Raw genomic sequence first — 22113 nt, 5'->3', positions numbered from 1 at the left:
AATAAAGTAAATAACATCATCTACTTTAATTACAAAGTGAATTCCTTGGTGCTTTCTATGGTTGACGTGCTGAAATACTTAGGCGTAAATATATCCATGAATTTAAGCTGGTGTTACCATGTTGGCAAAATATGCGAAACTGCGAAAGAGAAGCTCTGGTTCTTGCGACGAAAACTGCAATTCGCCTCTAAGTCAGTAAAACTAACAGCTTATTTGACCTACGTTTGGTCCATGCTAGAGTATGGCAGTATAATCTGGGACCCTCATCAGTCAGAGTTAATTCAGAGACTGAAAAGAGTTCAACGACGAGCAGCAAGGTTTATTCCAGCGTGATACTCTCGTAGATTCCGTCACCGAAATGCTCGGTTTGCTAAACTTGCCCACGCTTGCTGAATGCAGGCGCATAGCAATACTAAAGCTTTTTTTTCCCTTCTCTCTAAAAACAAATTCAAAATCAATAGCAGTCAGTACTTGATAGCACGACAAGGTAGAGCATTGCGAAGAATCAAAGATGGTACTTTCGAAATACCTCAGATGCACATTAACAGTTACGCGTTTTCTTTCTTCCCAAGAACCATGAAAGAATGGAATCAATCGCCACTACAAATGCGAGAAAGTAATAGTGTAGAACAATTTGAAGAAAACCTAGTAGGCCATTAAAGACGCACGCCTTTACGCATGCTGTCTATTTAGTGGTTGTCAGAGTTCAGTTGTTGCATTGTGTGGTTAGCTTTGTATTCTTTGATCGGTGTATGTACAGATTATTTCGCAGGTACTGCTGTGTGTTTTTGTACGGTAATGGTTGGTTGTATTTTCTAACATCGCTTGTTAACTGTGCATTTATGACGTCGCATAATTTGATCATGTATACAGGAACTATTTCGCTTATGTACGGTTTCTTGTGTAGTATGGTTTCTTTCTTTTTTATGTACGCTTGTGTTTTTTTTCCTTGTGTAATATGAATTCTTATTTTTCTCTTCTCAAGTCACACGATGTTGACCATGCAAATGTCCTGCTTTGTCCCACCCGTAACGGCCGACAGGCCAACAGTATTAGTAAATAAAAATAAGCACAAATGCCGCAAAGCCTGTGACTTGAGAATTGTCCCCAGCAGCAGAAATAGAGGAGACACTTCTTTAACAAAAACATAACTTTATTTTCATGCATGCCAAGGTATTCAAGCTTTGCCACAAGAGTACACATGGCTTAACTCTCCGCCCTTTCTTTTCGTCTTCTTTTTGGTTCATGCCTTTCAAAAAAAAAGTGGACACGAGTGAGGCAATAAATTCGCACCACACTTTTGGTCAAGAGAGCACCGTGCTTTGGGCAGCCAATTTGTTGTGTCTCGCCAATTCCCTTCAGCATCTCATGGCCGACTTGGCGTGAAGACGTGCTGAGCTCAAGAAACGAGTGATTTTGTCCTCAAGGTTAAGGATGAGGGTATAAAGGGAATTCGACGGATACAAAAGTCCACCCAGATCCCACAGTTTGCTTGCCTGGGCTGGGAGATTTCCTAGCACATTTTCTCTCGAGACAACACAGGCGTCCTTGCACTCATCACAATTATTGCTAAGTATGCGCTTTCTCGCAACATAGCCTATGACATAATATACAAGGCGGGAGTCACATCACTCAGCAGTGTACGATGCAAGATCTATCAACACTGTCGGCACCCTAGCACAAAGCACTGGGTCTCCTTTTTTACCGTTGACATCCTCGGGCATTTCAGAGGGACCTAGCGCAAACACTGACTGATGGCATACTTGCAATGTAGCGACTGCTTGCGAAGAAAATCCCAGCGCACCTGCAGCAAACACAGGGAAGTGCGCCGCTGCCATCAGCGCCCCTTGCGGCATCGGCGCGCCGAGTGACACTCTCCGACAAGCGAAAAGCGCCCCGCTCATCACACCTCCCCATTCTAGCCACCCTAGTACGGTTGTAAGTGCAACAGGTATATACTTCGACCAGCACTGCGCAGGTGCGCGTTTTGCTTAACCTATGCCAAGGCGCTCAACAATGCGGCTTACATAAACTAGCTTCAGAGCAGCCCAGTGACAGGCGCTAGGAACCGGCTTCTGAAGGCGTACCACAACAAACAGATTGTCAAAGTAGTACCGAAGGTTGCGACTTGTGAGGAAATACAGTGGCACACAGCAGCCTCACATTTCGAGCGACAGCGTTCACACTTTCCTGTAAATTAACGGCATGCTGTAACCGCGTCATAGCAACTTCGCGGCGCGCACGCTCGGCGTGAAAATGGCAGACAGTGCTACGTTTAGGCGGCAGAAGCTCAGATAGAAGGTCGCTCCACTCCCGACGAAGAAGCGAGGTCATTGATGCACTAACCCCCGTATGTATAAATGCTCCCCGACTAGACTTACCACTGCATTCAATGCAGCGCGTTCAAAACACGCTCGTACTGTCTTGGCAAGAACAGCCCGCGAAGACCAAACGCCCGCGCGCTCAAGCACCGGCTGAAGTAGCGCGTTCGAAACGTGTTTGTACAAGCGGCGGCAGTCAAGTTCCAGTCAGGGAGCGTTTATAAATACGGGGATAAGAGTGCTGACTTACTATGAGTACTCGCATCTGCACTACTAATGTTTTCTAGTACCTAGCATGATATGTGCACGTGGGATAGCCGCACGCTTCAAGTTTCGACCTCGTTCTCCTAAGTTTTCGTGCACCTACACGTCACTGCGAACACGCAATGAAGTAGGAGGTGCAAGTATACTCACAGCTGAGAAGGGTTGCTCTAGGACAACAAACAGCTTCTCAAAGAATCGTCAAGCGCAGTGGCTTTCTTCTGTGTCGTGACTATCGGCAGCAATTTGAGCAGATCAATTCTGTACATGCATATCGAAGTCATGGGACTCCACCCGACCCTATCCATGCGTATGCTTGTGAGGAGAGGAAGTAAAAGCGATGTAATCGCAATAATAAAATACAGTAAACGACAGGTACAGTGGCTGTTTGGAGCAACGGCCTCTTGTCGCACCATTCAATGGACTAACTTTCGAGAACGAATCAATGGGGCGACCCGCTTGATCGGAGAAGACATCATTTATAGTTAATCTCTAATGAGCGAAGATGACGTATAGTCCTCGCCGTGGCGAAGTGCATTTCACAAGTCACGGACGGCTTTACAACGAGGTTTGACAGGCATATGCAGCATGTTTTTGTACATTTACAATTACATTTCGGTTTTGTTTAACTTGCTGAGCGAATCCCTCATGTCGATGTTAGAGACTGCATGCCTATTGGAATGATTTTTATATTAAGCTCTATATGTGAAGCAGCCCGGACACGGAGACAGCTTTCAGTCAACATATTTACTTTACGCAAGCAGGCTACGAAATACAATAACTACTTTTTTTGTAAGTTATGCTGCACGTTCGCTATACGATTTCGCACGCGTTATTTTTCGGGCAGACTTTCTCGCAACCTTGTTGGATACTTATAAAATACAATATCCCCAACATATTTTTGCGTCGCTTTGCAGCGTCTGTTGCGCAATACTCAGTTGTCATTTTTCGTGTCTTTTTTGTTGTCCCCGGAATTGCCAGAAGACTGGAAGGCGGCACGAATTGTTCCTATATTCAACGTATTCGTGATGGCAGAAAGCAATGAATAACTATTGCGCTGCAAACGAAAATGCCGCGTCGATTCGTGTGTTCACCACCTTGTGAGCGTAAACAAAGACCTCGCAGAGCCGGCGTGTACCGCTCAAAGTCCGACCAAGTGCGCATAAATGTAATGTTCTCTGCTCAACACCAATTGAATTGGTTGGGCCCTACTTGAAGGTTAAGCGACTCGGCACAATGAACAGATGGCACGTAGTCCCCCGGTAAGTGGCGATTCTACGGGCCTTTTTAATGGTAATGCACACGTGGTGTGTCAGCGTCTCGCAGATTTAGTGGTGGATCGCAGCGTCTCGCAGATCGGCGGTAGCTCGCGCGGTGACGACAAACTTGCCGCCACCGGCCTTTCCGTTGCAACATGATCGGTGCCGACTCAGCAGTGATGTGCAGATTATCACCGTCTAAAACGAGGCATCGTTTCTCACGACAACGAAATCAGTGTGCCTAATATATGACAAATATTTACAAGCATGAGTAGTAGAATCGTGGTTCTCCCACGCCACGGTTACGACACTGCTGTCAGTTTCACGGAGCCACTCTCGTTTCTTGTCACTACCGTCATGTGCTACAGGATACTCTTGCAAACTGCAGGTAGGGCCCATAGCGCCAGAGAGCTGGTAGAAGGGAAGTTTCGCAATATTGGGACTGTGACAAACAGGTGGAATGTACACGTTTGCCTAACAAGCTCAGCCTGTGTTTGAATATTGATAGCTTCCTATACTATAGCCAAGAGTCCGAGGGCAATCTTTGGTCGCATCCGGAATCTGAAAAACTTATAACCTTTTTATTGCGAGTGTGTGTGTGTGTGTGTGTTTTTTTTTTTGCAAAGCCGAGCTACAAAATTCAAATGCGTTTTTGTAGCGCCTTTTGAAGAAATAAGTGACTGCGTAATGGTATGTCAGTTACTGTGACGGCATGGTTTATGGTTGATTGATATATGGTGTTTAACGTCCCAAAACCACGATATGATTATGAGAGACGCCGTAGTGGAGGGCTCCGGAAATTTCGACCACCTGGGGTTCTTTAAAGTGCACCCAAATCTGAACACACGGGCCTACAAATTTTCCGCCTCCATCGGAAATGCAGCCGCCGCAGCCGGGATTTGAACCCACGACCGGCGGGTCAGCAGCCGAGTACCTTTGCCACTAGACCACCACGGTGGGGCGGCATGATTTATGGTGCATTTGCCAAAACTTTTGTCCCATATATCAGGAGTCACGCAGGCTATTTCATCTCAAATTCGGCCGCGTAAGGCAAATATACTGCAGAAAGAGTTTGTTATTTGTGTGTACGATTGGCCACCCTAAGTGTACTCGATGGCGGAACAGTATAGCATCTGACTTCAGATCAGGAGGTTGCGTGTTCGAATCACACCCGGATCAAGATCGCTTTTTTTTCATTTTCATCTATCTGTCTATCTACTTATCTATCTAGAATGGCTTGTCCCTTTACACGAGCTTCCTCAACAGAAGGCCGAGCAAAGCATGCTACCACGTGTGTGCAAAGCCCCCCCCCCTCTCCGAAATTGACTCGGTGGCGCAATGTTAGCGCTTCTGACTCCAGATCAGAAGGTTGCGTGTTCGAATCCCGTCCGGGTCAAGCTCTTTTTTTTTTTCATTTTCATCTATCCGTAGTGCAACCCCCCCCCCCCCCCGAAATTGACTCGGTAGCGCAATGTTAGCGCGTCTGACTCCAGATCAGAAGTTTTCGTGTTGGCTGCTGACCCGCAGGTCGCGGGTTCAATCCCGGCTGCGGCGGCTGCATTTCCGTTGGAGGCGGAAATGTTGTAGGCGCGTGTGCTCAGATTTGGGTGCACGTTAAAGAACCCCAGGCGGTCTAAATTTCCGGAGCCCTCCACTACGGCGTCTCTCATAATCATGTGGTGGTTTTGGGACGTTAAACCCCACAAATCAATCAAGTTTGCGTGTTGGAATCAAATCCTGGTCAATTTCTCCTTTTTTTTCAATTTCATCTATCTGTATCTATCTGTCTATCTGCAATTACTTGTCCCTTTACCTATGCTTCATTGACAGAAGGCCGAGCAAAACATGCTACACCCTCGGTGCGAATGGACTCGGTGGCGCAAGGATTCCACTTACGGCCACCGCAGTTTACGGATGTGTGCATCATGTGCTCCATTGGGGCAATTTAAGCGGCCCAGATGGGCCGTGTAAAAAGGATTGTTGCCGATCAAAAACAGGATTACAAAGTCGTGCTGCCACAATTGCCCACAGGTGCGTATGTTCATAATACTATTTTTCCACACGGCTATATGCAAGACCTTATTGTGCTGAGGATGTACGCGATGCTTTGACACACCAGGGTGTGCCGACTTGAGTAATTCCTTTAGGCGCATTCCATATGAATCACATCTGGGCTGTGTTTTTCAGTACAGCACAACCCACGAAGAACATATTAGCGCTTAGCGACGTAAAGATCAAGAAAAAGCGTCTTCGTCATTGACTCAAACAACCAGGATGTGCGGCTAAAACTTTATTAGCTACTACATGATGTACCAGACGAAGACATGCGCACCGCGTGCTAGTGAACCATGGAAAAGTGACCGAAGTAACGGAAGAGCTATGGCGAGTCCACGGAATCGCTGGAACCTCGACCAGGAAAGTAAACCTGCAGCTGAAAAAGGGCGTGACCGTCGAAGACATGCCACGTGCAAAGCCATCACGCGAAGAAGGTTCTAAAGAGGACGCAGGACAACACAAAACGATTGGATGTGAGCCGGCAGCGAAATCACCAGCACACAGGCGACTCAGTTCCGGGTTCACAAAGCCGAACATCGCGGCGGGTGCGCGTACGCCGCCAAAGCCACCCTTCGTAGCAACGGGCGCAGACTTTCAACGAGGGAGCAAAATAAGTAGGTGGACAAGAATGCGACAAAGATGGCTTCATCACTATGTAAAGCGTGTGGAGGGGGGCAAACTTGTTCGTGTATACCCACAAATTCAACCGCGAAAGCCAGGGTTCTATCATGTGGGGAGGTAAGAACCATGTAGTCTGCACTATCGTTCGCACGGCCTTCACAGCATGAAACGGAGTTACGTGTCGCTACCTTAAATGTTCGTGGCCTACGCTTTAGACGAAAGAAGTACGGTATCAGGTTAGTCGCCTCTTTCTGGAGGACGACCTCGATATGGTAGTGGTACAGGAAATGAAGGTCGAAAGCCAAGAACAAGCGGACTGTATGGTCGAACCTTTCAGGCCCCGTAATAATGTTTGTATTTCTCACTCTGTTGGTACCTGGAAGGGGAAGAGGGGTGCGCCCTCTTTTTGCGCAATTTTTTAGGGTTAGTTGAAGAATGCATTCATACTACCGATAATGGCCGCCTTGTCTCGTCTGATTTTGTGTGGTTTGGTGTGAAATGGCCTGTCATTTGTGTATATGCACCGAACAGCGCAACTGAGCGGTTACCCTTTTTTGCACGTGTCGAAGAGTATTTAAAATGTGAAAGAAATGTGATACTGCTGGTCGATTTCAACTGTGTGTGTTTCTGAGAAGATAGGATGAAACGTCTAACCACACGTGATCAAAGTGCGTTGTTGTTGTCAGAGCTTATGCAAGATAGGGGGTTGGAAGATGTTGGCAATGTTTTGCTAAATGGAAATGACCTTAAGTACACGCATTTCCAGCACGATTGCTGTGCCCCATTAGACAGAGCGTACGTATCGCAAGCACTTGTGCCGGTATATAACACTTGTAAGCATAAACCGGTAGCCTTCAGTGACCATAGCGCCGTAATGTTTACCATAGGTGCGAAAAACAAAAAGCTAATCTTTTCGTGGAAGTTTTGGAAAGCGAACAATAAATTACTTAGCGATGAAGTCTTCGTGGACAAGGTTAAAATACTTATCGATAAAATACTCTTGACTGAGTCGGGGCGTTTGGTCACTGCATGGGAAGATTTCAAGCAAGAAGTTAAAATTGCTGCAATCGAAAGATTAGTAGGGTACGTTACAAGGGAAAAACAAATGAAAAGGAACTACGGGGCCAGCTTGAACTCTTGTTGTCACTTGAGAGAGCGTGATCAGGCACCTTAGCTAAAGAGATAAGAGAAGTAAAACAACAGCTCGAAAAAGCGGACATAGAAAATTAGAGAGGAGCAGTCATACACGCACGCGCCGAGCAATTTTGGATGGGCGAATCACCGACGAAACGCTCACGGTGCTAAGAAAAGGGCTAAGCATCGCATAATGATATAAAATGCATAAAAATAAGGAGGTGACGACCACGAACAAACAAATGATAAAACAAGCGTTTGTCGATTATTACAGAGGATTGCTGGGCAGCAGTGGTAAAAGAAAAAAAAAACCTGGACGGCGAGTTCTTGTCAATGATGCCTATACTAGACAAGGAGACTACCGAACGCCTGGGGCAGCCAATTTCAGTTGGAGAAATAGAAAAGGCCATTATGAATTCACTGAAGGAAAAACGCCCAGCCCAGATGCACTAGGTGCATTCTTTTACGAAACATTCAAAGATGAGCTGTCGGAGGTACTTTGTCGCCTCGTTGCAGAGGCTTATGAAGTAAAGGAAAGGGCGCCGTTCTTTCGAAGGCCACATATTGTACTTATCCCGAAGAGTGATGACCCGGTAAAGCTCTTGCCTGTGGGCGCTTATCGCCCCATAAGCATCACTAACACAGACTACGGGGTTTTTATGAAGGAGTTTGCCAAGAGATTACAAAGTGTGATAAAGGTTTTAGTAGGACCAAACATGTGGAATCAAGGGTCGAACAATTGGCACCAACATCCACACCATGAGGAGCATTCTAGATTGCTGCGATGTAAGGGACAGCTAAGTACCGATGCTGCAACTAGACCTGGAAAAGGCTTTTGACCGTGTCGTGCATGCAGTACTATTTTCAATATTGGAACATGTAAATATTGGAAGTGTTATATTAGATGGCGTAAAATGTCGTATAGGAACTGCTTTGCTAGCCTTGTTATCAACAAGGAAGTCACCAAAAACGTTCCTATATCTAGGAGTGCTGGTGATGTCCGATTTCCCCATTGTTATTTGCCTTCTATTTGAAACCCTTTTGTTTGAACATGGGTAGCAATGACATAATACGTGGCTTTCAGTTGATGTCTACTGAGGTCAAAGTACTGTCATACGCAGATGGTATCGCTGTTTTTCGCAAAGTAGGGAAAGCATTAGTGAAGCCGTTAGCGTAGCAGATAAGTACTGCAAGTGGTCAGGCAGCGCTTTAATTTGTGATAAGAGCGCAGGTTTCTGGCATGCAACCTTGGACGAAAGCTTGACGTCTTCGAAAAGGTGAAGTGGAGCTCCGTGCCGACGAAGTACCTTAGTGGACAATTGCAGAGTTTTAATGATCCCACTGAATATTAGAAAGAAGAGACGGAAAACTTAAGAGAGAAAGTGAAGTGGGGAGGAAAAATCCTCTGAATATTCGCGAGGTTAACGGTCTGCAATATCATTCTAGCGGCCTAAATTTGGTATGTACTTCAAGTGCTGTGCATGAACCACTCAAGAACAAAAGGTAAACACAGTTTTTGCCCCTTTTGTTTGGGCCTATAAGTGGAAAAGCTGGAGCCATACAAATCTTTTCCGCTCAGTGAAGGCGGGTGGGCTGGGACTAGCCCACTTATTCTTCAAGCAAATAGTTTCAAGGTTTATTTTTTGCGCGATCAAAGGCATCGTTTCTTTCTTACTATGCTTCAAAGTAGATTATGCTGTTATCTACCCGAATTCGCTGTGTCTTGCTATTGTGCTAGGCGCAAAGGCATTCATGGTTATCTGCGCGAAGTGGTGTCTGCTTTCAATATACTAGACGGACGTTTTTCTTTACATTATCCAAGTGGTGTGACAAGAAGACAACTATATAAGGACCTTACCGATGTAATGCTACCTGTGCCGATTTACCGTACGATGTACGGAAAAGGTCCTGAGAAAAACGTCCTGAAAAGGGTTAAAGAATTGGGATACGACCATCAGCAAAGACGTTTTCTTTCAACTACACCCTGGCACGCTTCCGGTAAAACCATTGCAACAGGAAAAAGGTTTATTTGTCCCATGATCTGTTAATTGTCTTTTATGTCACAAGCCAGCTAGAGAGCATTGGTCACCTATTTTTAGATTGTTTGGACGCTACATTTATTTGGGACATTTTGCAAAGAACTTTAAGAAAAGAACTACATTTACCACCTTATGGAATCCGTTTTCTACCTTTTAATAGCGACATTGGCATACCATATGATATATTTATGTTGTTAAGTATGCACGCCATCTGGAAAGCATGCATGGTATATGTCGTCATCTTGATGTTAATGCATGCCCTGCCAGAAAATACTTCATTGAAAGCATACCCTATATAATATATGTACTTATGCATGCAGAGTGGCAACCTGTAGTGAATGAACTGGTCGTGCTTAAACTTTTCTAATAATATTACGCCAAGCAATGTGTGTTTGGCGTTTTTAAAAGCTTCTTTGTACTTTTTGCGAAAGTGTTTTTATTGATGTGTGCACATGATGTACTAAACTCTGAATAAAGAAAAACAAAGGGACTCGGTGGCGCAACGCTCGTGCGTCTCACTCCAGATCAGAAGGTTGCGTGTTCGAATCACTGGCGTCCAGGTCAAGTTCTTTTTTTTCATTTTCAACTATCTGTCTATCCACTTATCTGTTTGTCTGCAATGACTTGTCCCTTTACCTGTGCTTCATCGACAGAAGGCCAAGCAAAACGTACTATCTCGTGTGTGTGAACGGCTAACCTAAGTGGACTCGGTAGCGCAACGGTAGCGCGTCTGACCCCCAGATCAGAAGGTTGCGTGTTCGAATGACGTCCGGGTCAAATTCCCTTTTAGGGGCGGAGCTCCTTAAGGCGTGGGCTGTGCGTCCCCTGTATGAAGCCACCTCTTGTTTAGTTCTTGCAGTGTTCACTAGATGGCGGGACCGTCCCCTGTAGGTAGCCACCTCTCGTTCTTGAAGTGTTCATTAGATCGCGGTACTTGTAGCTGATGATGAAAAGATGAAAGATGTTATTTATTTATTTATTTCGACATACTGCCAATCCCATCAGGGATTTTAGCAGGAAGGGCGTGAACATAAAAATTTGAATAGGTAAACGATAAAGACATACATCGCGATAAAGTACAGAATGAAACTAACAGAATCGGATCATTTAACAATTTCAGATCAGAGAAGGCATAAAACATTAGTGTACACTGTAAGCAAAAGTTAGCCGAGATGGGAGTTTCTCCAGCACATAAGCCCACAAAACTCCCCTGCCTCAATTATTTACTCCCTGGTAGGGAGTGAACTCGGCACATGTCATCGTAAAACGTCCCTCCTTAATCACAGAGTTTATGAACGACATGACCTTGTTAAACTCCCCAGGGAGTTTCAGGTCGCGTGGTCACAAACTCCCTATAGGAGCTTTAAAAACCCTCTTTGGGCGTGACGTGTGTGTGTGTGTGTGTGTGTGTGTGTGTGTGTGTGTGTGTGTGTGTGTGTGTGTGTGCGTGTGCGTGTGTGTGTGTATGTGTGTGTACGGGCATATGTTTGCACGTCGGTGTGAAACACATGTGCTTTGTGTGGCTAATCGTGTAAGCATCTGTCAACAGGCAACGATATTATAAGTGCACCGAAGAATAGCAACGACTGGTTGGTATTTACTGGGAACATTTCAATATATTTCGCACCGTTAAACCACGCTGCACATCGGTCTGATTCCTCAACGAAACGTCGTGAATGCCGCGCTTCAAAGGGCCGAGTAACAAAAAACTTCGAAGAATAAATTAATGGTAGCAAAAGTAAGCTGTTACGATCGTCAGCGGCTGCTCCTGGAGTTTCACCATCAGAAACTTCAAAGTGGTCTGAAGTAGGCTTCGCTCGACTACGGCAGGCTGGCCGGCAACCGGTCTGAGAGTTGCGCCGGCGACGCGCTCGCCCCGTCTCCGCCGATAGTGGCTTCTCAGAGTGTCACCGGTATTTCATCGCGGCTGTAACATCTAAGTGGTAAGAAGGCCTCGCTATGCCGTCGGTATCAAGCCGGCATCGTATCGAACTCGCACTGCGCGCCGGCCACCGCGGCAAGCGCTACGAGCTAGCACCGACCACCGGCGATGCAAAGAATGTGTTTCACAAAAAATGAAGGCTGCTGGGATGTATAACAGTCTTCTGCGCCTTGCGACCGCAGCTGTCAATGACTAACTACAAGGCGAGCGCCGAATGAGGCGGAGTACGATCGTCAGCGATTGCGCCGTAAAACTTCGAAGCGGTTCGAAGTAGGCTTCGCTCGACTACGGCAGGCTGGCCGGCAACCAGTCTGAGAGTTGCGCCGGCGACGCGCTCGCCCCGTCTCCGCCGATAGTGGCTTCTCAGAGTGTCACCGGTATTTCATCGCGGCTGTAACATCTACGTGGTAAGAAGGCCTCGCTATGCCGTCGGTGTCGAGCCGGCATCGTATCGAGCTCGCACTGCGCACCGGCGCCGTGGCGAGCTCTGCGAGCTATACATGCAATGCATGCGAGCAACGGGAAAAGCGACTGCGAACCGTCTCATTCGTTTAAGTCTATCGCTCCGTAGCTTAAACTGCGTGGATAGCGGACACCTATTTCTGTGCATCGGAAAAACGAGACGTAAACTGCACATCAGCAAGCATTTTGTGATCGCCAGCTCTCATTCATCGAATCACCGTGCCGTACTCGAGAGTGAGGCCTAGTCGTCGAATGCGGTAGCGGCGGTCTACCTCGGTTCATCGCTGGAGCTGCTAAATGTGCCTCGTTAATGTGTTCGTTCAAGGCCGCGCGCACTTTGTGTATGATTTCGTGCATTTTACGGGTCCACAAACAGTACTGCTAATGCAAATTCAGCCCGTACGACAGAGCGTCAACTGATGAAACTTTTTCGCTATAGTAAAAAACTAATGAATGTTAGGCGGGCTTAGGATAAAAGGCATGTGTGTTGAAGTGCTCACATCACGCCACTGCGTGATGTGAGCACTTCATACTTCATACTTACGCCGTGCGTATTTATTGCCTAACTAATAGCGAAAAAAGGCTTTCACCAGGGCTACATGGGAGGTAAAAATGTGGTGCATATATATACCCGGTGACTGTATAGTAGGTGTGTACTGCGTGTGGCAAGCTGTGGTGAGTGCGAGTGTTGTGATATAACGTGAACGTTGTGATAATGTTTGTGTACTGTAATCACTGTTGTGCGCATTAAATGTTATGTAATTAAACTTACGCTTGCGCATGGTACAGCTGTTGACGTAATTTTTTTTTTTTGTCGATGCAAAAAATTTACTCCCATACTGACCTGAAGAAGTTCCCCAATGGATGTAAATAAAAACTCCCCTGGCACCATGCAAAAACCCCCTACTGATGGGGAGTAAATTTTTTACTCCCTCCGGACGGTTTTTTAAAACTCCCATCTGGGCGTGCGCTAAAGGACAAGGTCATTTACTCCTATCTCGGCTTATTTCTGTTTACAGTGTAAAGAAAAGTTGTCCGAAGAAAATAAATTCAGCGACTTGGTTGACACATTGGTTGACATATTGGCATATGCATCAAGAAACACAACAAGAAGTTACAGCAATAAGAAACTACCCTACAATATGGCGAAGTATTTCAAGGAAGGGCAAATTTATACACACTGAAAAACAGAAACATGTTCAAGAATCAACAGAGCGATTTATCTTCACCTGGATTCAGTACTAAAATTGCTTAAAGAAAAAATATGATGACATGATACTTCGCTCGTATAATGTTCACACGAACACACATATTAAAATCAACCAGGTGATTCCGTTTGCATAATACAAAGTTCATTTTCGACAAGGGTTAGAAATTTTGCTAATTCGGTATTGCTGGAGATACTCGGATCCAGTTTATTCCATTCATTAGTGGCTAACGGAAAGAATGAGTACTTAAAGCAGTTTGTGTTGAAGGAGTATTCGTTAAGTCTCATTGGGTGTTTTTGGCGTGTTGTTCTAGTTTGATCAAACGTAAGATAAGCGGATACATCAATGTTTAAATGACCATGTATTAATTCATGTATGAATTTTGCACGTGCTAACCTTGTTCTATTCATTAGAGTAAGTAATCCAGCTTTTTTCATTAGTTTAGTCGGAGAATCTGTATGTCTGTACTTGTTGTAAATGAACCTCATGGCTTTCCTTTGTATTCCTTCCAGTTTCGTGATTTGCTGTTTTGTGAATGGTGACCAAATAATATTACCGTATTCAAGTAATGATCGCACAAGGGAAGTGTATGCAAGCAGTTTTAGAGAAGGCGGGGCCTGGCGAAGTCGGTATCTGAGTGTAAACAAGCGGCGTAGTGCAGCTGAAGTAACGTAACTTATGTGTGCATCCCATCTTAGATCTTCAGTTATAATAATTCCAAGATATATATGCTGACTTACTCTAGTTATGGGAATGTCATTAATGGTGTAAAGAAAATTTGACCTAGTTTTTTTTTCGACTTACTGATAAAATTGTACACTTGTTTGCATTAAGTGACATCTGCCATTTACGGCACCAGCAGGAAACATCTTGTAAAGCACTATTTAAAGCTACATGGTCCTCCGTTGAGTTTATTTCTCGATATAGCACGCAGTCATCCACGAATAATTTGATTTTTTCCTTAATATTTGTAGGCAAATCATTAATAAAGAGAAGAAACAAAATTGGCGCCAGCACACAGCCCTGCGGAACTCCAGATGTGACGGAGGTGGTAGCAGAGGTTTCATCGTTAAATTCCACATACTGTGTACGATCAGTAAGATAATTTTTGATCCAGTTAAGAACAGTAGAATTTCCTGAGGTGGCCTCAAGTTTTTGAAGTAATTTCTTGTGTGATACCTTGTCGAATGCTTTGGCAAAATCGAGGAAGATTAGATCAGTTTGTTTTTGGTTGTCAATACTCTGGGATACCTCATGTGTTAATTCCACTAATTGGGTTATGGTTGAAAGACCTCGGTGAAAGCCATGCTGATAGGGAGATAATATACGTTTTTCTTCTAGGAAATTAGTTATTTGTTTAAGAATTATGTGCTCCAAGATTTTACAGATTGTACATGTCAGGGATATAGGTCTAAAGTTAGATATATCATTTCCGCATCCTCCTTTATGCACAGGAACAACTTTGGCCTTTTTCCACTCCACAGGTAAAGAGCACGTTGATAGTGATTTGTTAAACATGACGCACAGATATTTAGCTAGCACCTCTGCATATCTTACAAGAAAGATGTTAGGAATGTTGTCAGGCCCTGCTCCTTTTTTTGTGTCCAAGTTTAACAAGAGATTTATGACACCGGCCTCATTGACAATAATCAATTCCAGGGTACCTTCCGCACTAGTGTCGATGTCTGGAATGTTTCCGTCATCGACAGTGAATACAGACTTGAAATAGCTGTTCATTTTGTCTGCAGTGATCGGGTTATCTTTTTCCGGGGGTGTGTTGCTTTTGTTGTTTTTTGCAGGCTTTAGGTAGCTCCAAAGCTTGCTGGGGGAATTTTTTAGAAAGTTTGGCAACGTTTTAGTGAAATAGTTGCTCTTCGCTGTTTTGATTTTTGTTTTTAGGTCACTCACAGCAGCAGTCAAATTATTTACTGTTACTGCTCCGGGTTTTCGTTTCATTCTCTTTCGTATTCGCTTTACTTTGCGTTTCGCATGTATTACCTCACGTGTTATCCACGGGTTGTGTTTCTTAATTTTTTTCACTCTAAGAGGTACAAAGGTATTAATACAGTGGTGCATAATTTCTTTTAACTGAGACCATAATGTTTCAATGGTCGTGGAACTATCATTCGACAATTCTTCGAAGGACGGAAACTTTATATTTAGATAATTTAGTATGCTGGTGTCGTCGGCATATTTAAAATCCGGGTAAGTAATTTTGCTAAATATCTGTGCGTCATGTTTAACAAATCACTATCAACGTGCTCTTTACCTGTGGAGTGGGAAAAGGCCAAAGTTGTTCCTGTGCATAAAGGAGGATGCGGAAATGATATATCTAACTTTAGACCTATATCCCTGACATGTACAATCTGTACAAGCCCAGTGAAAGGCCTATTCGACAACATGCTTATCAAGTTTCGCGCAGAGAACAAGACGCCATCCATGACCAGGTACAACAAATGCTTGCTGACGACATCATTCAGCCATCTACAAGCCCATGGGCATCACCGGTTTTGTTTTTGAAAAAGAAAGACGGCGCATTGCGTTTCTGTGTTGATTATCACAAACTGAACACCGTGACAAAGAAAGACGTTCATCCGCTTCCTCGCATCGACGACTCACTCGACCGCCTTAGAAACACCCGATATTTTTCATCCATGGATATACGCAGTGGTTACTGGCAAATTGAGATCGATGCGCGTGCCCGAGAAAAGACCGCCTGCTTTACTCCTGACGGGCTCTTCGAATTCAGGGTGCTTCCTTTTGGGCCGTGATCTGCTCCTGCGACTTTTACACGAATGACGGACACAGTTTTGTCCGGTCTCAAGTGGCAATCGTGTCTTTTCTATTTAGATGACGTCGTCATTTTTTCATCGGCTTTCGAGCAACACCTTCAGCGTATTCGTGCAGTACTTGAGGCGCTACGAACAGCTGGCCTGTCGCTCAAACCCAAAAAATTCCACTTCGGCTACGAGGAGCTCAAGTTTCTTGGCCATGTCCTCAAAGTGATGGAATTCGCCCAGACCCCGCGAAAACAGTGGCTGTCACTGCCTTCCCAACGCCCACGAATAAACGCGACGTACGCCGTTTTCTGGGCCTTTGTGCGTACTATCGCCGCTTCATTCCGAACTTTTCCAAAATAGCAGAACCCTTAAACCAACTCACGAGAGACCACGTTGTTTTAGGGGCGAAGCTCCTTAGGGCGTGGGCTGTGCGTCCACTGTAGCCTGTATGTAGCCACCTCTAGTTTAGTTCTTGCAGTGTTCACTAGATGGCGGTACCGTCCTCTGTTGGTTCTATTTTATCACGAAAGGGGACAGTGCACAAAGTGAGCTTGTGATCAGATATGCCATCCATAACTTCAATCTTTGTTTCATCGGCTGGGAAGTGGTTACTCAAGAATATAAGGTCAAGAATATTTGAAGTTTCTCCCTGGACACGTGTTGGTTTGTTGACTACTTGGTGAAGATTAAATCGCAGCATTGTGTCGATAAGGACATCTGAGCATGCGGAATGAAATTTCATGGATTGCCAGTCGATATCAGGAAGGTTAAAATCACCCAACAAGATGAATCTTGCGCTTTGTATGTTTTGTTCAATGTAGTTGTAGAGCGATTGCATGCTATCTTCGCCAGAAGTAGGACTGCGATAGCAGCAGCCCACAATTGTCGTGTGAAGGCCAAATTTTAGTTTCAAAAAGACAGCTTCTACACCTTCAACCTCTGGCAGCACAGTGTATTGTATTTCGCGTTTTATCATTAACGCTACTCCACCGCCTCGTGTCGGTCTGTCCTTCCGCATTATATTGTAATTTGGGGCGTTACTTCACTATCTAAAATGTCATTATTTAACCAGGTTTCGGTTAAAGCAACACAGTCTGGCTCAAGGTCGAGAAGTAGGCATTCAAGAGATTCTAATTTGTTTAAGACACTTCGGCAATTCACATTTATAAACCTCAACTGGGGCGGTTTCGAGTGCGAGACGCCGGCCCGTCGCTTGGCAGGTTTTTTTTTTCCAGTTGAGGGATTTTTGCCTCGCCAATCATCACTTTATCGTTTACGGTGTCATCCCAGCGATAAAGAATACGGTCTATACTAATTTTGTCGTAGACAAGATGTACCTTTTGCCCGGATTTCTTATTTGGTTTCACTGAGTCCCACAATTTTTTTCTTATATTACGCACACGCTGGGAAAAGTCTTCGCCAATTGATATGTCGGTATCCTTTAGTTTATGAGAGTTTTTCAAAATCTTTGTTTTGTCTCGATCATCAAGGAGTTTGAAAATTATTGGTCTAGTTTTGTTCGCGCTTGGTTTACCGAGCCGATGTATCCTTTCGATTGAAACAGGTTCAATTTTCAGAACACCTTTCGCAACTGTATTGTTTATTACTTGCTCTAGTGATTCCTCGTCTTCTTTTTCATCCTCGGGGATGCCATACACTATCAAGTTACTTCTTCTTGACCGGTTTTCTCATTCATCCAGCTTTAATTCTAGGCCTGATACTACTTTTTCTAAGGCGGAAACTTTTGTGGTGCAGTCCAGTATTTTTTCATCTAAGGCAGCCAGTTTTTCTAATTTGGACTCAATAGCGGTTAGTCGTTCTTCTTTAATTTCTTTAATATCACCAGCAATTTGCGTTAGTTGTTGAGAAATTTGTTTTAAGTCGGGCCCGGGGTTTGTCTCGACGTCACCTGCTAGTAATAACAGGTCCCTCAAATAGCAGGACAAGTTACACAAGGGATCACAAAGCAACCTTGGGCACGGCAGCACAATCAAGAAGAGGCAGTCAGAACGCATGCATTCGACGTAGCGTTTTCTCACCTGTACGACATACAAGAAGGGATTAGCGCTCTGCATGCTTCGGGTGCCGCCGTGCCCATTAATCACCGTCGCTTGGGGGGCCGTATTTATATCCAGGGTTGTCGACGTTGAGTGAGGCACCGAGGGGGCGCTGAAGATGGCGTCGGCGCAGTACGTCGCTGAACCCAACGGGTCCAACTTGTAGGGCCGGCCATCCAGACCAACCGGCGCGCGTTGCACGTGGCGGGCTTTATCACGGCCTGGATTTGCTGTCCACGCTGTCGTCGGTTTGCCCGCTTCTTCATGCCCCGCCGGTATCAGCAGCAGGAAAGTGCCGATCGTCGCTTGGGGGGCCGTATTTATATCCAGGGTTGTCGACGTTGAGTGAGGCACCGAGGGGGCGCTGAAGATGGCGTCGGCGCAGTACGTCGCTGAACCCAACGGGTCCAACTTGTAGGGCCGGCCATCCAGACCAACCGGTGCGTGTTGCACGTGGCGGGCTTTATCACGGCCTGGATTTGCTGTCCACGCTGTCGTCGGTTTGCCCGCTTCTTCATGCCCCGACGGTATCAGCACCTGGAAAGTGCCGATCTGTACGACATACAAGAAGGGATTAGCGCTCTGCATGCTTCGGGTGCCGCCGTGCCCATTATAGACTAGACGGTGGTACTTGTAATTGATGATGAAAGATGCGAGATGTTATAATATAGAAATGGTGTCACATATGGCGCGTGTCATTGGTGGAAGGCAATCGTTAGATTTAGTTCAGCGATGTACGCTAGGTGGTGTGTTGCAATAAAATCAAGTGGGCAAAATGTACGAAGGATTGATGGTTTACCAGGTTTACCTCCGGAACTTCGCCCACTCATCATCATTCACTTCGTGGATATGGCGGCACTTTTTTTAATATTTTCATCCATATGTCTATCTATTTATCTGTCTATGTAAATGACTGGTCATTTTACATGTGCTTCATCGACAGAAGAGCGAGCAAAACATGCTACCGCTTCTGCGCGAACGGCCACCCTGAGTGGACTCGGTGGCGCAGAAGAAACTGTGAAACCCGGCTCCTTTACCAATGAAATAACAGATACTAAAAACAAACTGGAGATTTTAGATAAAGAGAAGTATAAAGGCGCTATAATAAGAGCTAGAAGTGAAAAACTTTGGATAGGTGAGACGCCCACAAAACGAGCTTTGGGTGATGAAAAAAAGTACGCACAAAGAAATGAAATCAGAGAAATAGTACGTAATGACATACTGACGAATGAAAAAGATCAGATAATGGAGGCGTTTGTGGACCATTATCGCAATCTGCTCGGAAAACGAGTACCGATGGCCACGGGTTTTTGTGATGTCTTTCTTGATGCGATGCCCAAGCTTGACGACGATACACGAAAAAAATTAGGGGCTCCTATCAGCGTACGGGAAATAAAAAAAGCTATTGACGACCTAAGTACAGGCAAGACGCCCGGCCCTGATGGAATCGGGGCGGAGTTTTATAAAGTTTATAAAGAAGACGTGGCAGTTGCGCTATACGAAGTTATCGTAGAAGCATACAAAAAGAAAAAACTGCCACGCTCTTACACGCAGGCGCATACTGCCTTGATTCCGAAGACAGATGATAGCAGCAAACTTCAATCTGTAACATCATATCGACCTATCAGTCTTTTGAACACTGATTATAAAATATTCATGAAGGTTTTAGCCAGGAGAATTCAGAACATTATTGAAAAGATTGTAGGGACACACCAGACATGCGGCATAAAAGGTCGCAGCATCACCACGAACATACATATAGTAAGAAGTGTACTAGAGATTTGTGACGCCTTTGAAGAACGAATAGCAATCATGCAGATAGATCTACAGAAAGCTTTTGACCGCGTCTCCCATGAAGTATTGTTCAGTGTGTTGAAGCATGTGGGAGTTGGTGACGTAATTTTTGATGGTTTGAAGATGGCATATTCACAGTGTGTAACGCAGTTGATAGTCAATAAGCAGCTCAGTGAAGAAATTGAAATACTAAGTTCTATCAGACAGGGATGCCCGGCCTCAGCATTGTTATTCGCCATCTACCTAGAACCCTTTTGCTTATCAATCATTCAAAACTCAAGAGTGCAAGGTTTTCGGTTACAGAACACGGAGATAAAATTACTCGCATATGCTGACGATGTGGCAGTACTCTGCCAAGATAGACAAAGTATATGTGAAGTCGTTTACATGGCAAATAAATTTTGTGACATGACGGGCAGTGTAATTAACTGGCATAAAACAACTGCCTTTTGGTACGGCAACTGGGATGTGAGGCCTGAGGTATACCTTAACGTAAAATGGGAAAGCAAACCCCTAAAGTACCTCGGTGTACCCTTGGACAGCTATCGCGACAACGCGGATTACTGGAAAGGTGAAGCAGAAACCCTCAGGCAAAAAACAAATGCCTGGGGTGGTCGGGATCTGTCTATATTCGCACGTGCAACTGTGTGCAACATGTTTTTGATATCAAAAATCTGGTATGTCATGCAAGTTATCTGTATGTCACGCGTCAATGTACAGAAGTTTCACAGGATTTTTGCTGTGTTTGTGTGGAAATCACCGTGGGAACGTACAAGCCGGTCTAATTTATTCCAGTCCGTTAGTAATGGCGGACTCGGTTTATGTCATTTATTTATTAGACTAGTTGTCTCTCGGTTTATTTTCCTTCGCGATCAAAGAAACAAATTTCTGCAAACAGTGATACAAGTAAGGCTGTCATCACGCATCCCAGATTTTGTTGTGTCTACAAACAATGGTATGTGCCGATATGTGTCTGGTTTTTTTAGAGAAGTTATACAGTCTTTTGAGTTTTTGAAAGTGCGCTTTTCGCTGGAATATGTTGCCACTGTTAAGCGAAAAAATCTGTACAGGGATCTCCGTGATGTCTTGTTACCAACACCTTTGTACAGATCTATGTTCAATGGAGGACCCGGACAGGATGTTTTGAAAAGGGTCAAAAAGATGAAAGCAAAAGCAGGGGCAAAAACTTTCTTTTTTAAATTGCATACCGGGACTCCCCCGTAAAGCAGTGGCTAGCGGACAAGGGAATCGATGTACCATGGACAACCAATTGTTTACTTTGTAAAACACCTGAGACAATAGACCATGTGTTTATTCATTGCTGGGACGCTGTCTTTCATTGGGACATCCTTCAAAGAACATTGAAAAAAGATCTCCCCATTACAAGCCATGGCATTCGTTTTCTCTGTGTGGATGAGGACGACGGCATACCATACGACATGGTTATGTTAATTAGCCTTCACAGCATCTGGCAGACCACTATGGCTTACAGACATCTTGACCAGAACATACGTCCTGTCCGGGAGAACTTCATTGCAAATATGCCGTATATCACTGAGGTGTATAAACAAGAAGAACCTCCCAGCTGGCTAACAATGTTAGAGGAATTGTGCAACCTGAAAAAATTTTAATGTGAGCACTTCGGATCAAATATTGGTCCAAGTGTATTTGATCATTCATGTTTCTGTGTGAACACCTGTACAGAAAAACAGGTAATAAAGAAAAAAAAAGTGGACTCGGTGGCGCAACGGTAGAGCGTCTGACTCCTGATCAGAAGGTTCCGTGTTCGAATCACGTCCGGGTCAAATTCTGTTTTTTAATATTTTCATCCATCTGTCTATTTATCTGTCTATGTACAATGACTTGTCGCTTCACATGTGCTTCATCGACAGTAGACCGAGCGAAACGTACTACCCCGTGTGTGTGAACGGCTACCCTAAGTGGACTCGGTGGCGCAACGGTAGCGCGTCTAACCCCAGATCAGAAGGTTGCATGTTCGAATGACGTCCGGGTCAAATTCTCTTTTTTAAATAGTTTCATCCATCTGTCTACCTATTTATCTGTCTATGTACAATGACTCGTCACTTTATATGTGCTTCATCGACAGAAGACCGAGCAAAACATGCTACCGCGTGTGTGCGAACGGCCACCCCAAGTGGACTTCATGCCACAACGGTAGA

At 44.9% G+C, this 22113-nt stretch overlaps 3 non-coding genes across 3 annotated transcripts; all 3 read left to right on the top strand.

The window, feature by feature from the left end:
- The first annotated feature begins 5165 nt into the window (after positions 1–5165).
- On the top strand, positions 5166–5237 carry TRNAW-CCA (transfer RNA tryptophan (anticodon CCA)). Its single transcript has one exon. It is a non-coding gene; the product is annotated as a tRNA-Trp (tRNA).
- Positions 5238–10394: 5157 nt separating this feature from the next.
- On the top strand, positions 10395–10467 carry TRNAG-CCC (transfer RNA glycine (anticodon CCC)). The gene has a single exon. It is a non-coding gene; the product is annotated as a tRNA-Gly (tRNA).
- An 11199-nt stretch (positions 10468–21666) lies between these two features.
- TRNAR-CCU (transfer RNA arginine (anticodon CCU)) lies at positions 21667–21738 on the top strand. The gene has a single exon. It is a non-coding gene; the product is annotated as a tRNA-Arg (tRNA).
- Positions 21739–22113: the final 375 nt, after the last annotated feature.

This window comes from Rhipicephalus microplus, chromosome 5 (genome assembly GCF_043290135.1).
Source record: "Rhipicephalus microplus isolate Deutch F79 chromosome 5, USDA_Rmic, whole genome shotgun sequence".
Taxonomy (NCBI): domain Eukaryota; kingdom Metazoa; phylum Arthropoda; class Arachnida; order Ixodida; family Ixodidae; genus Rhipicephalus; species Rhipicephalus microplus.
Note: the sequence above shows the minus strand (reverse complement) of the source record. Positions and strands in the feature narration are given on the sequence as shown.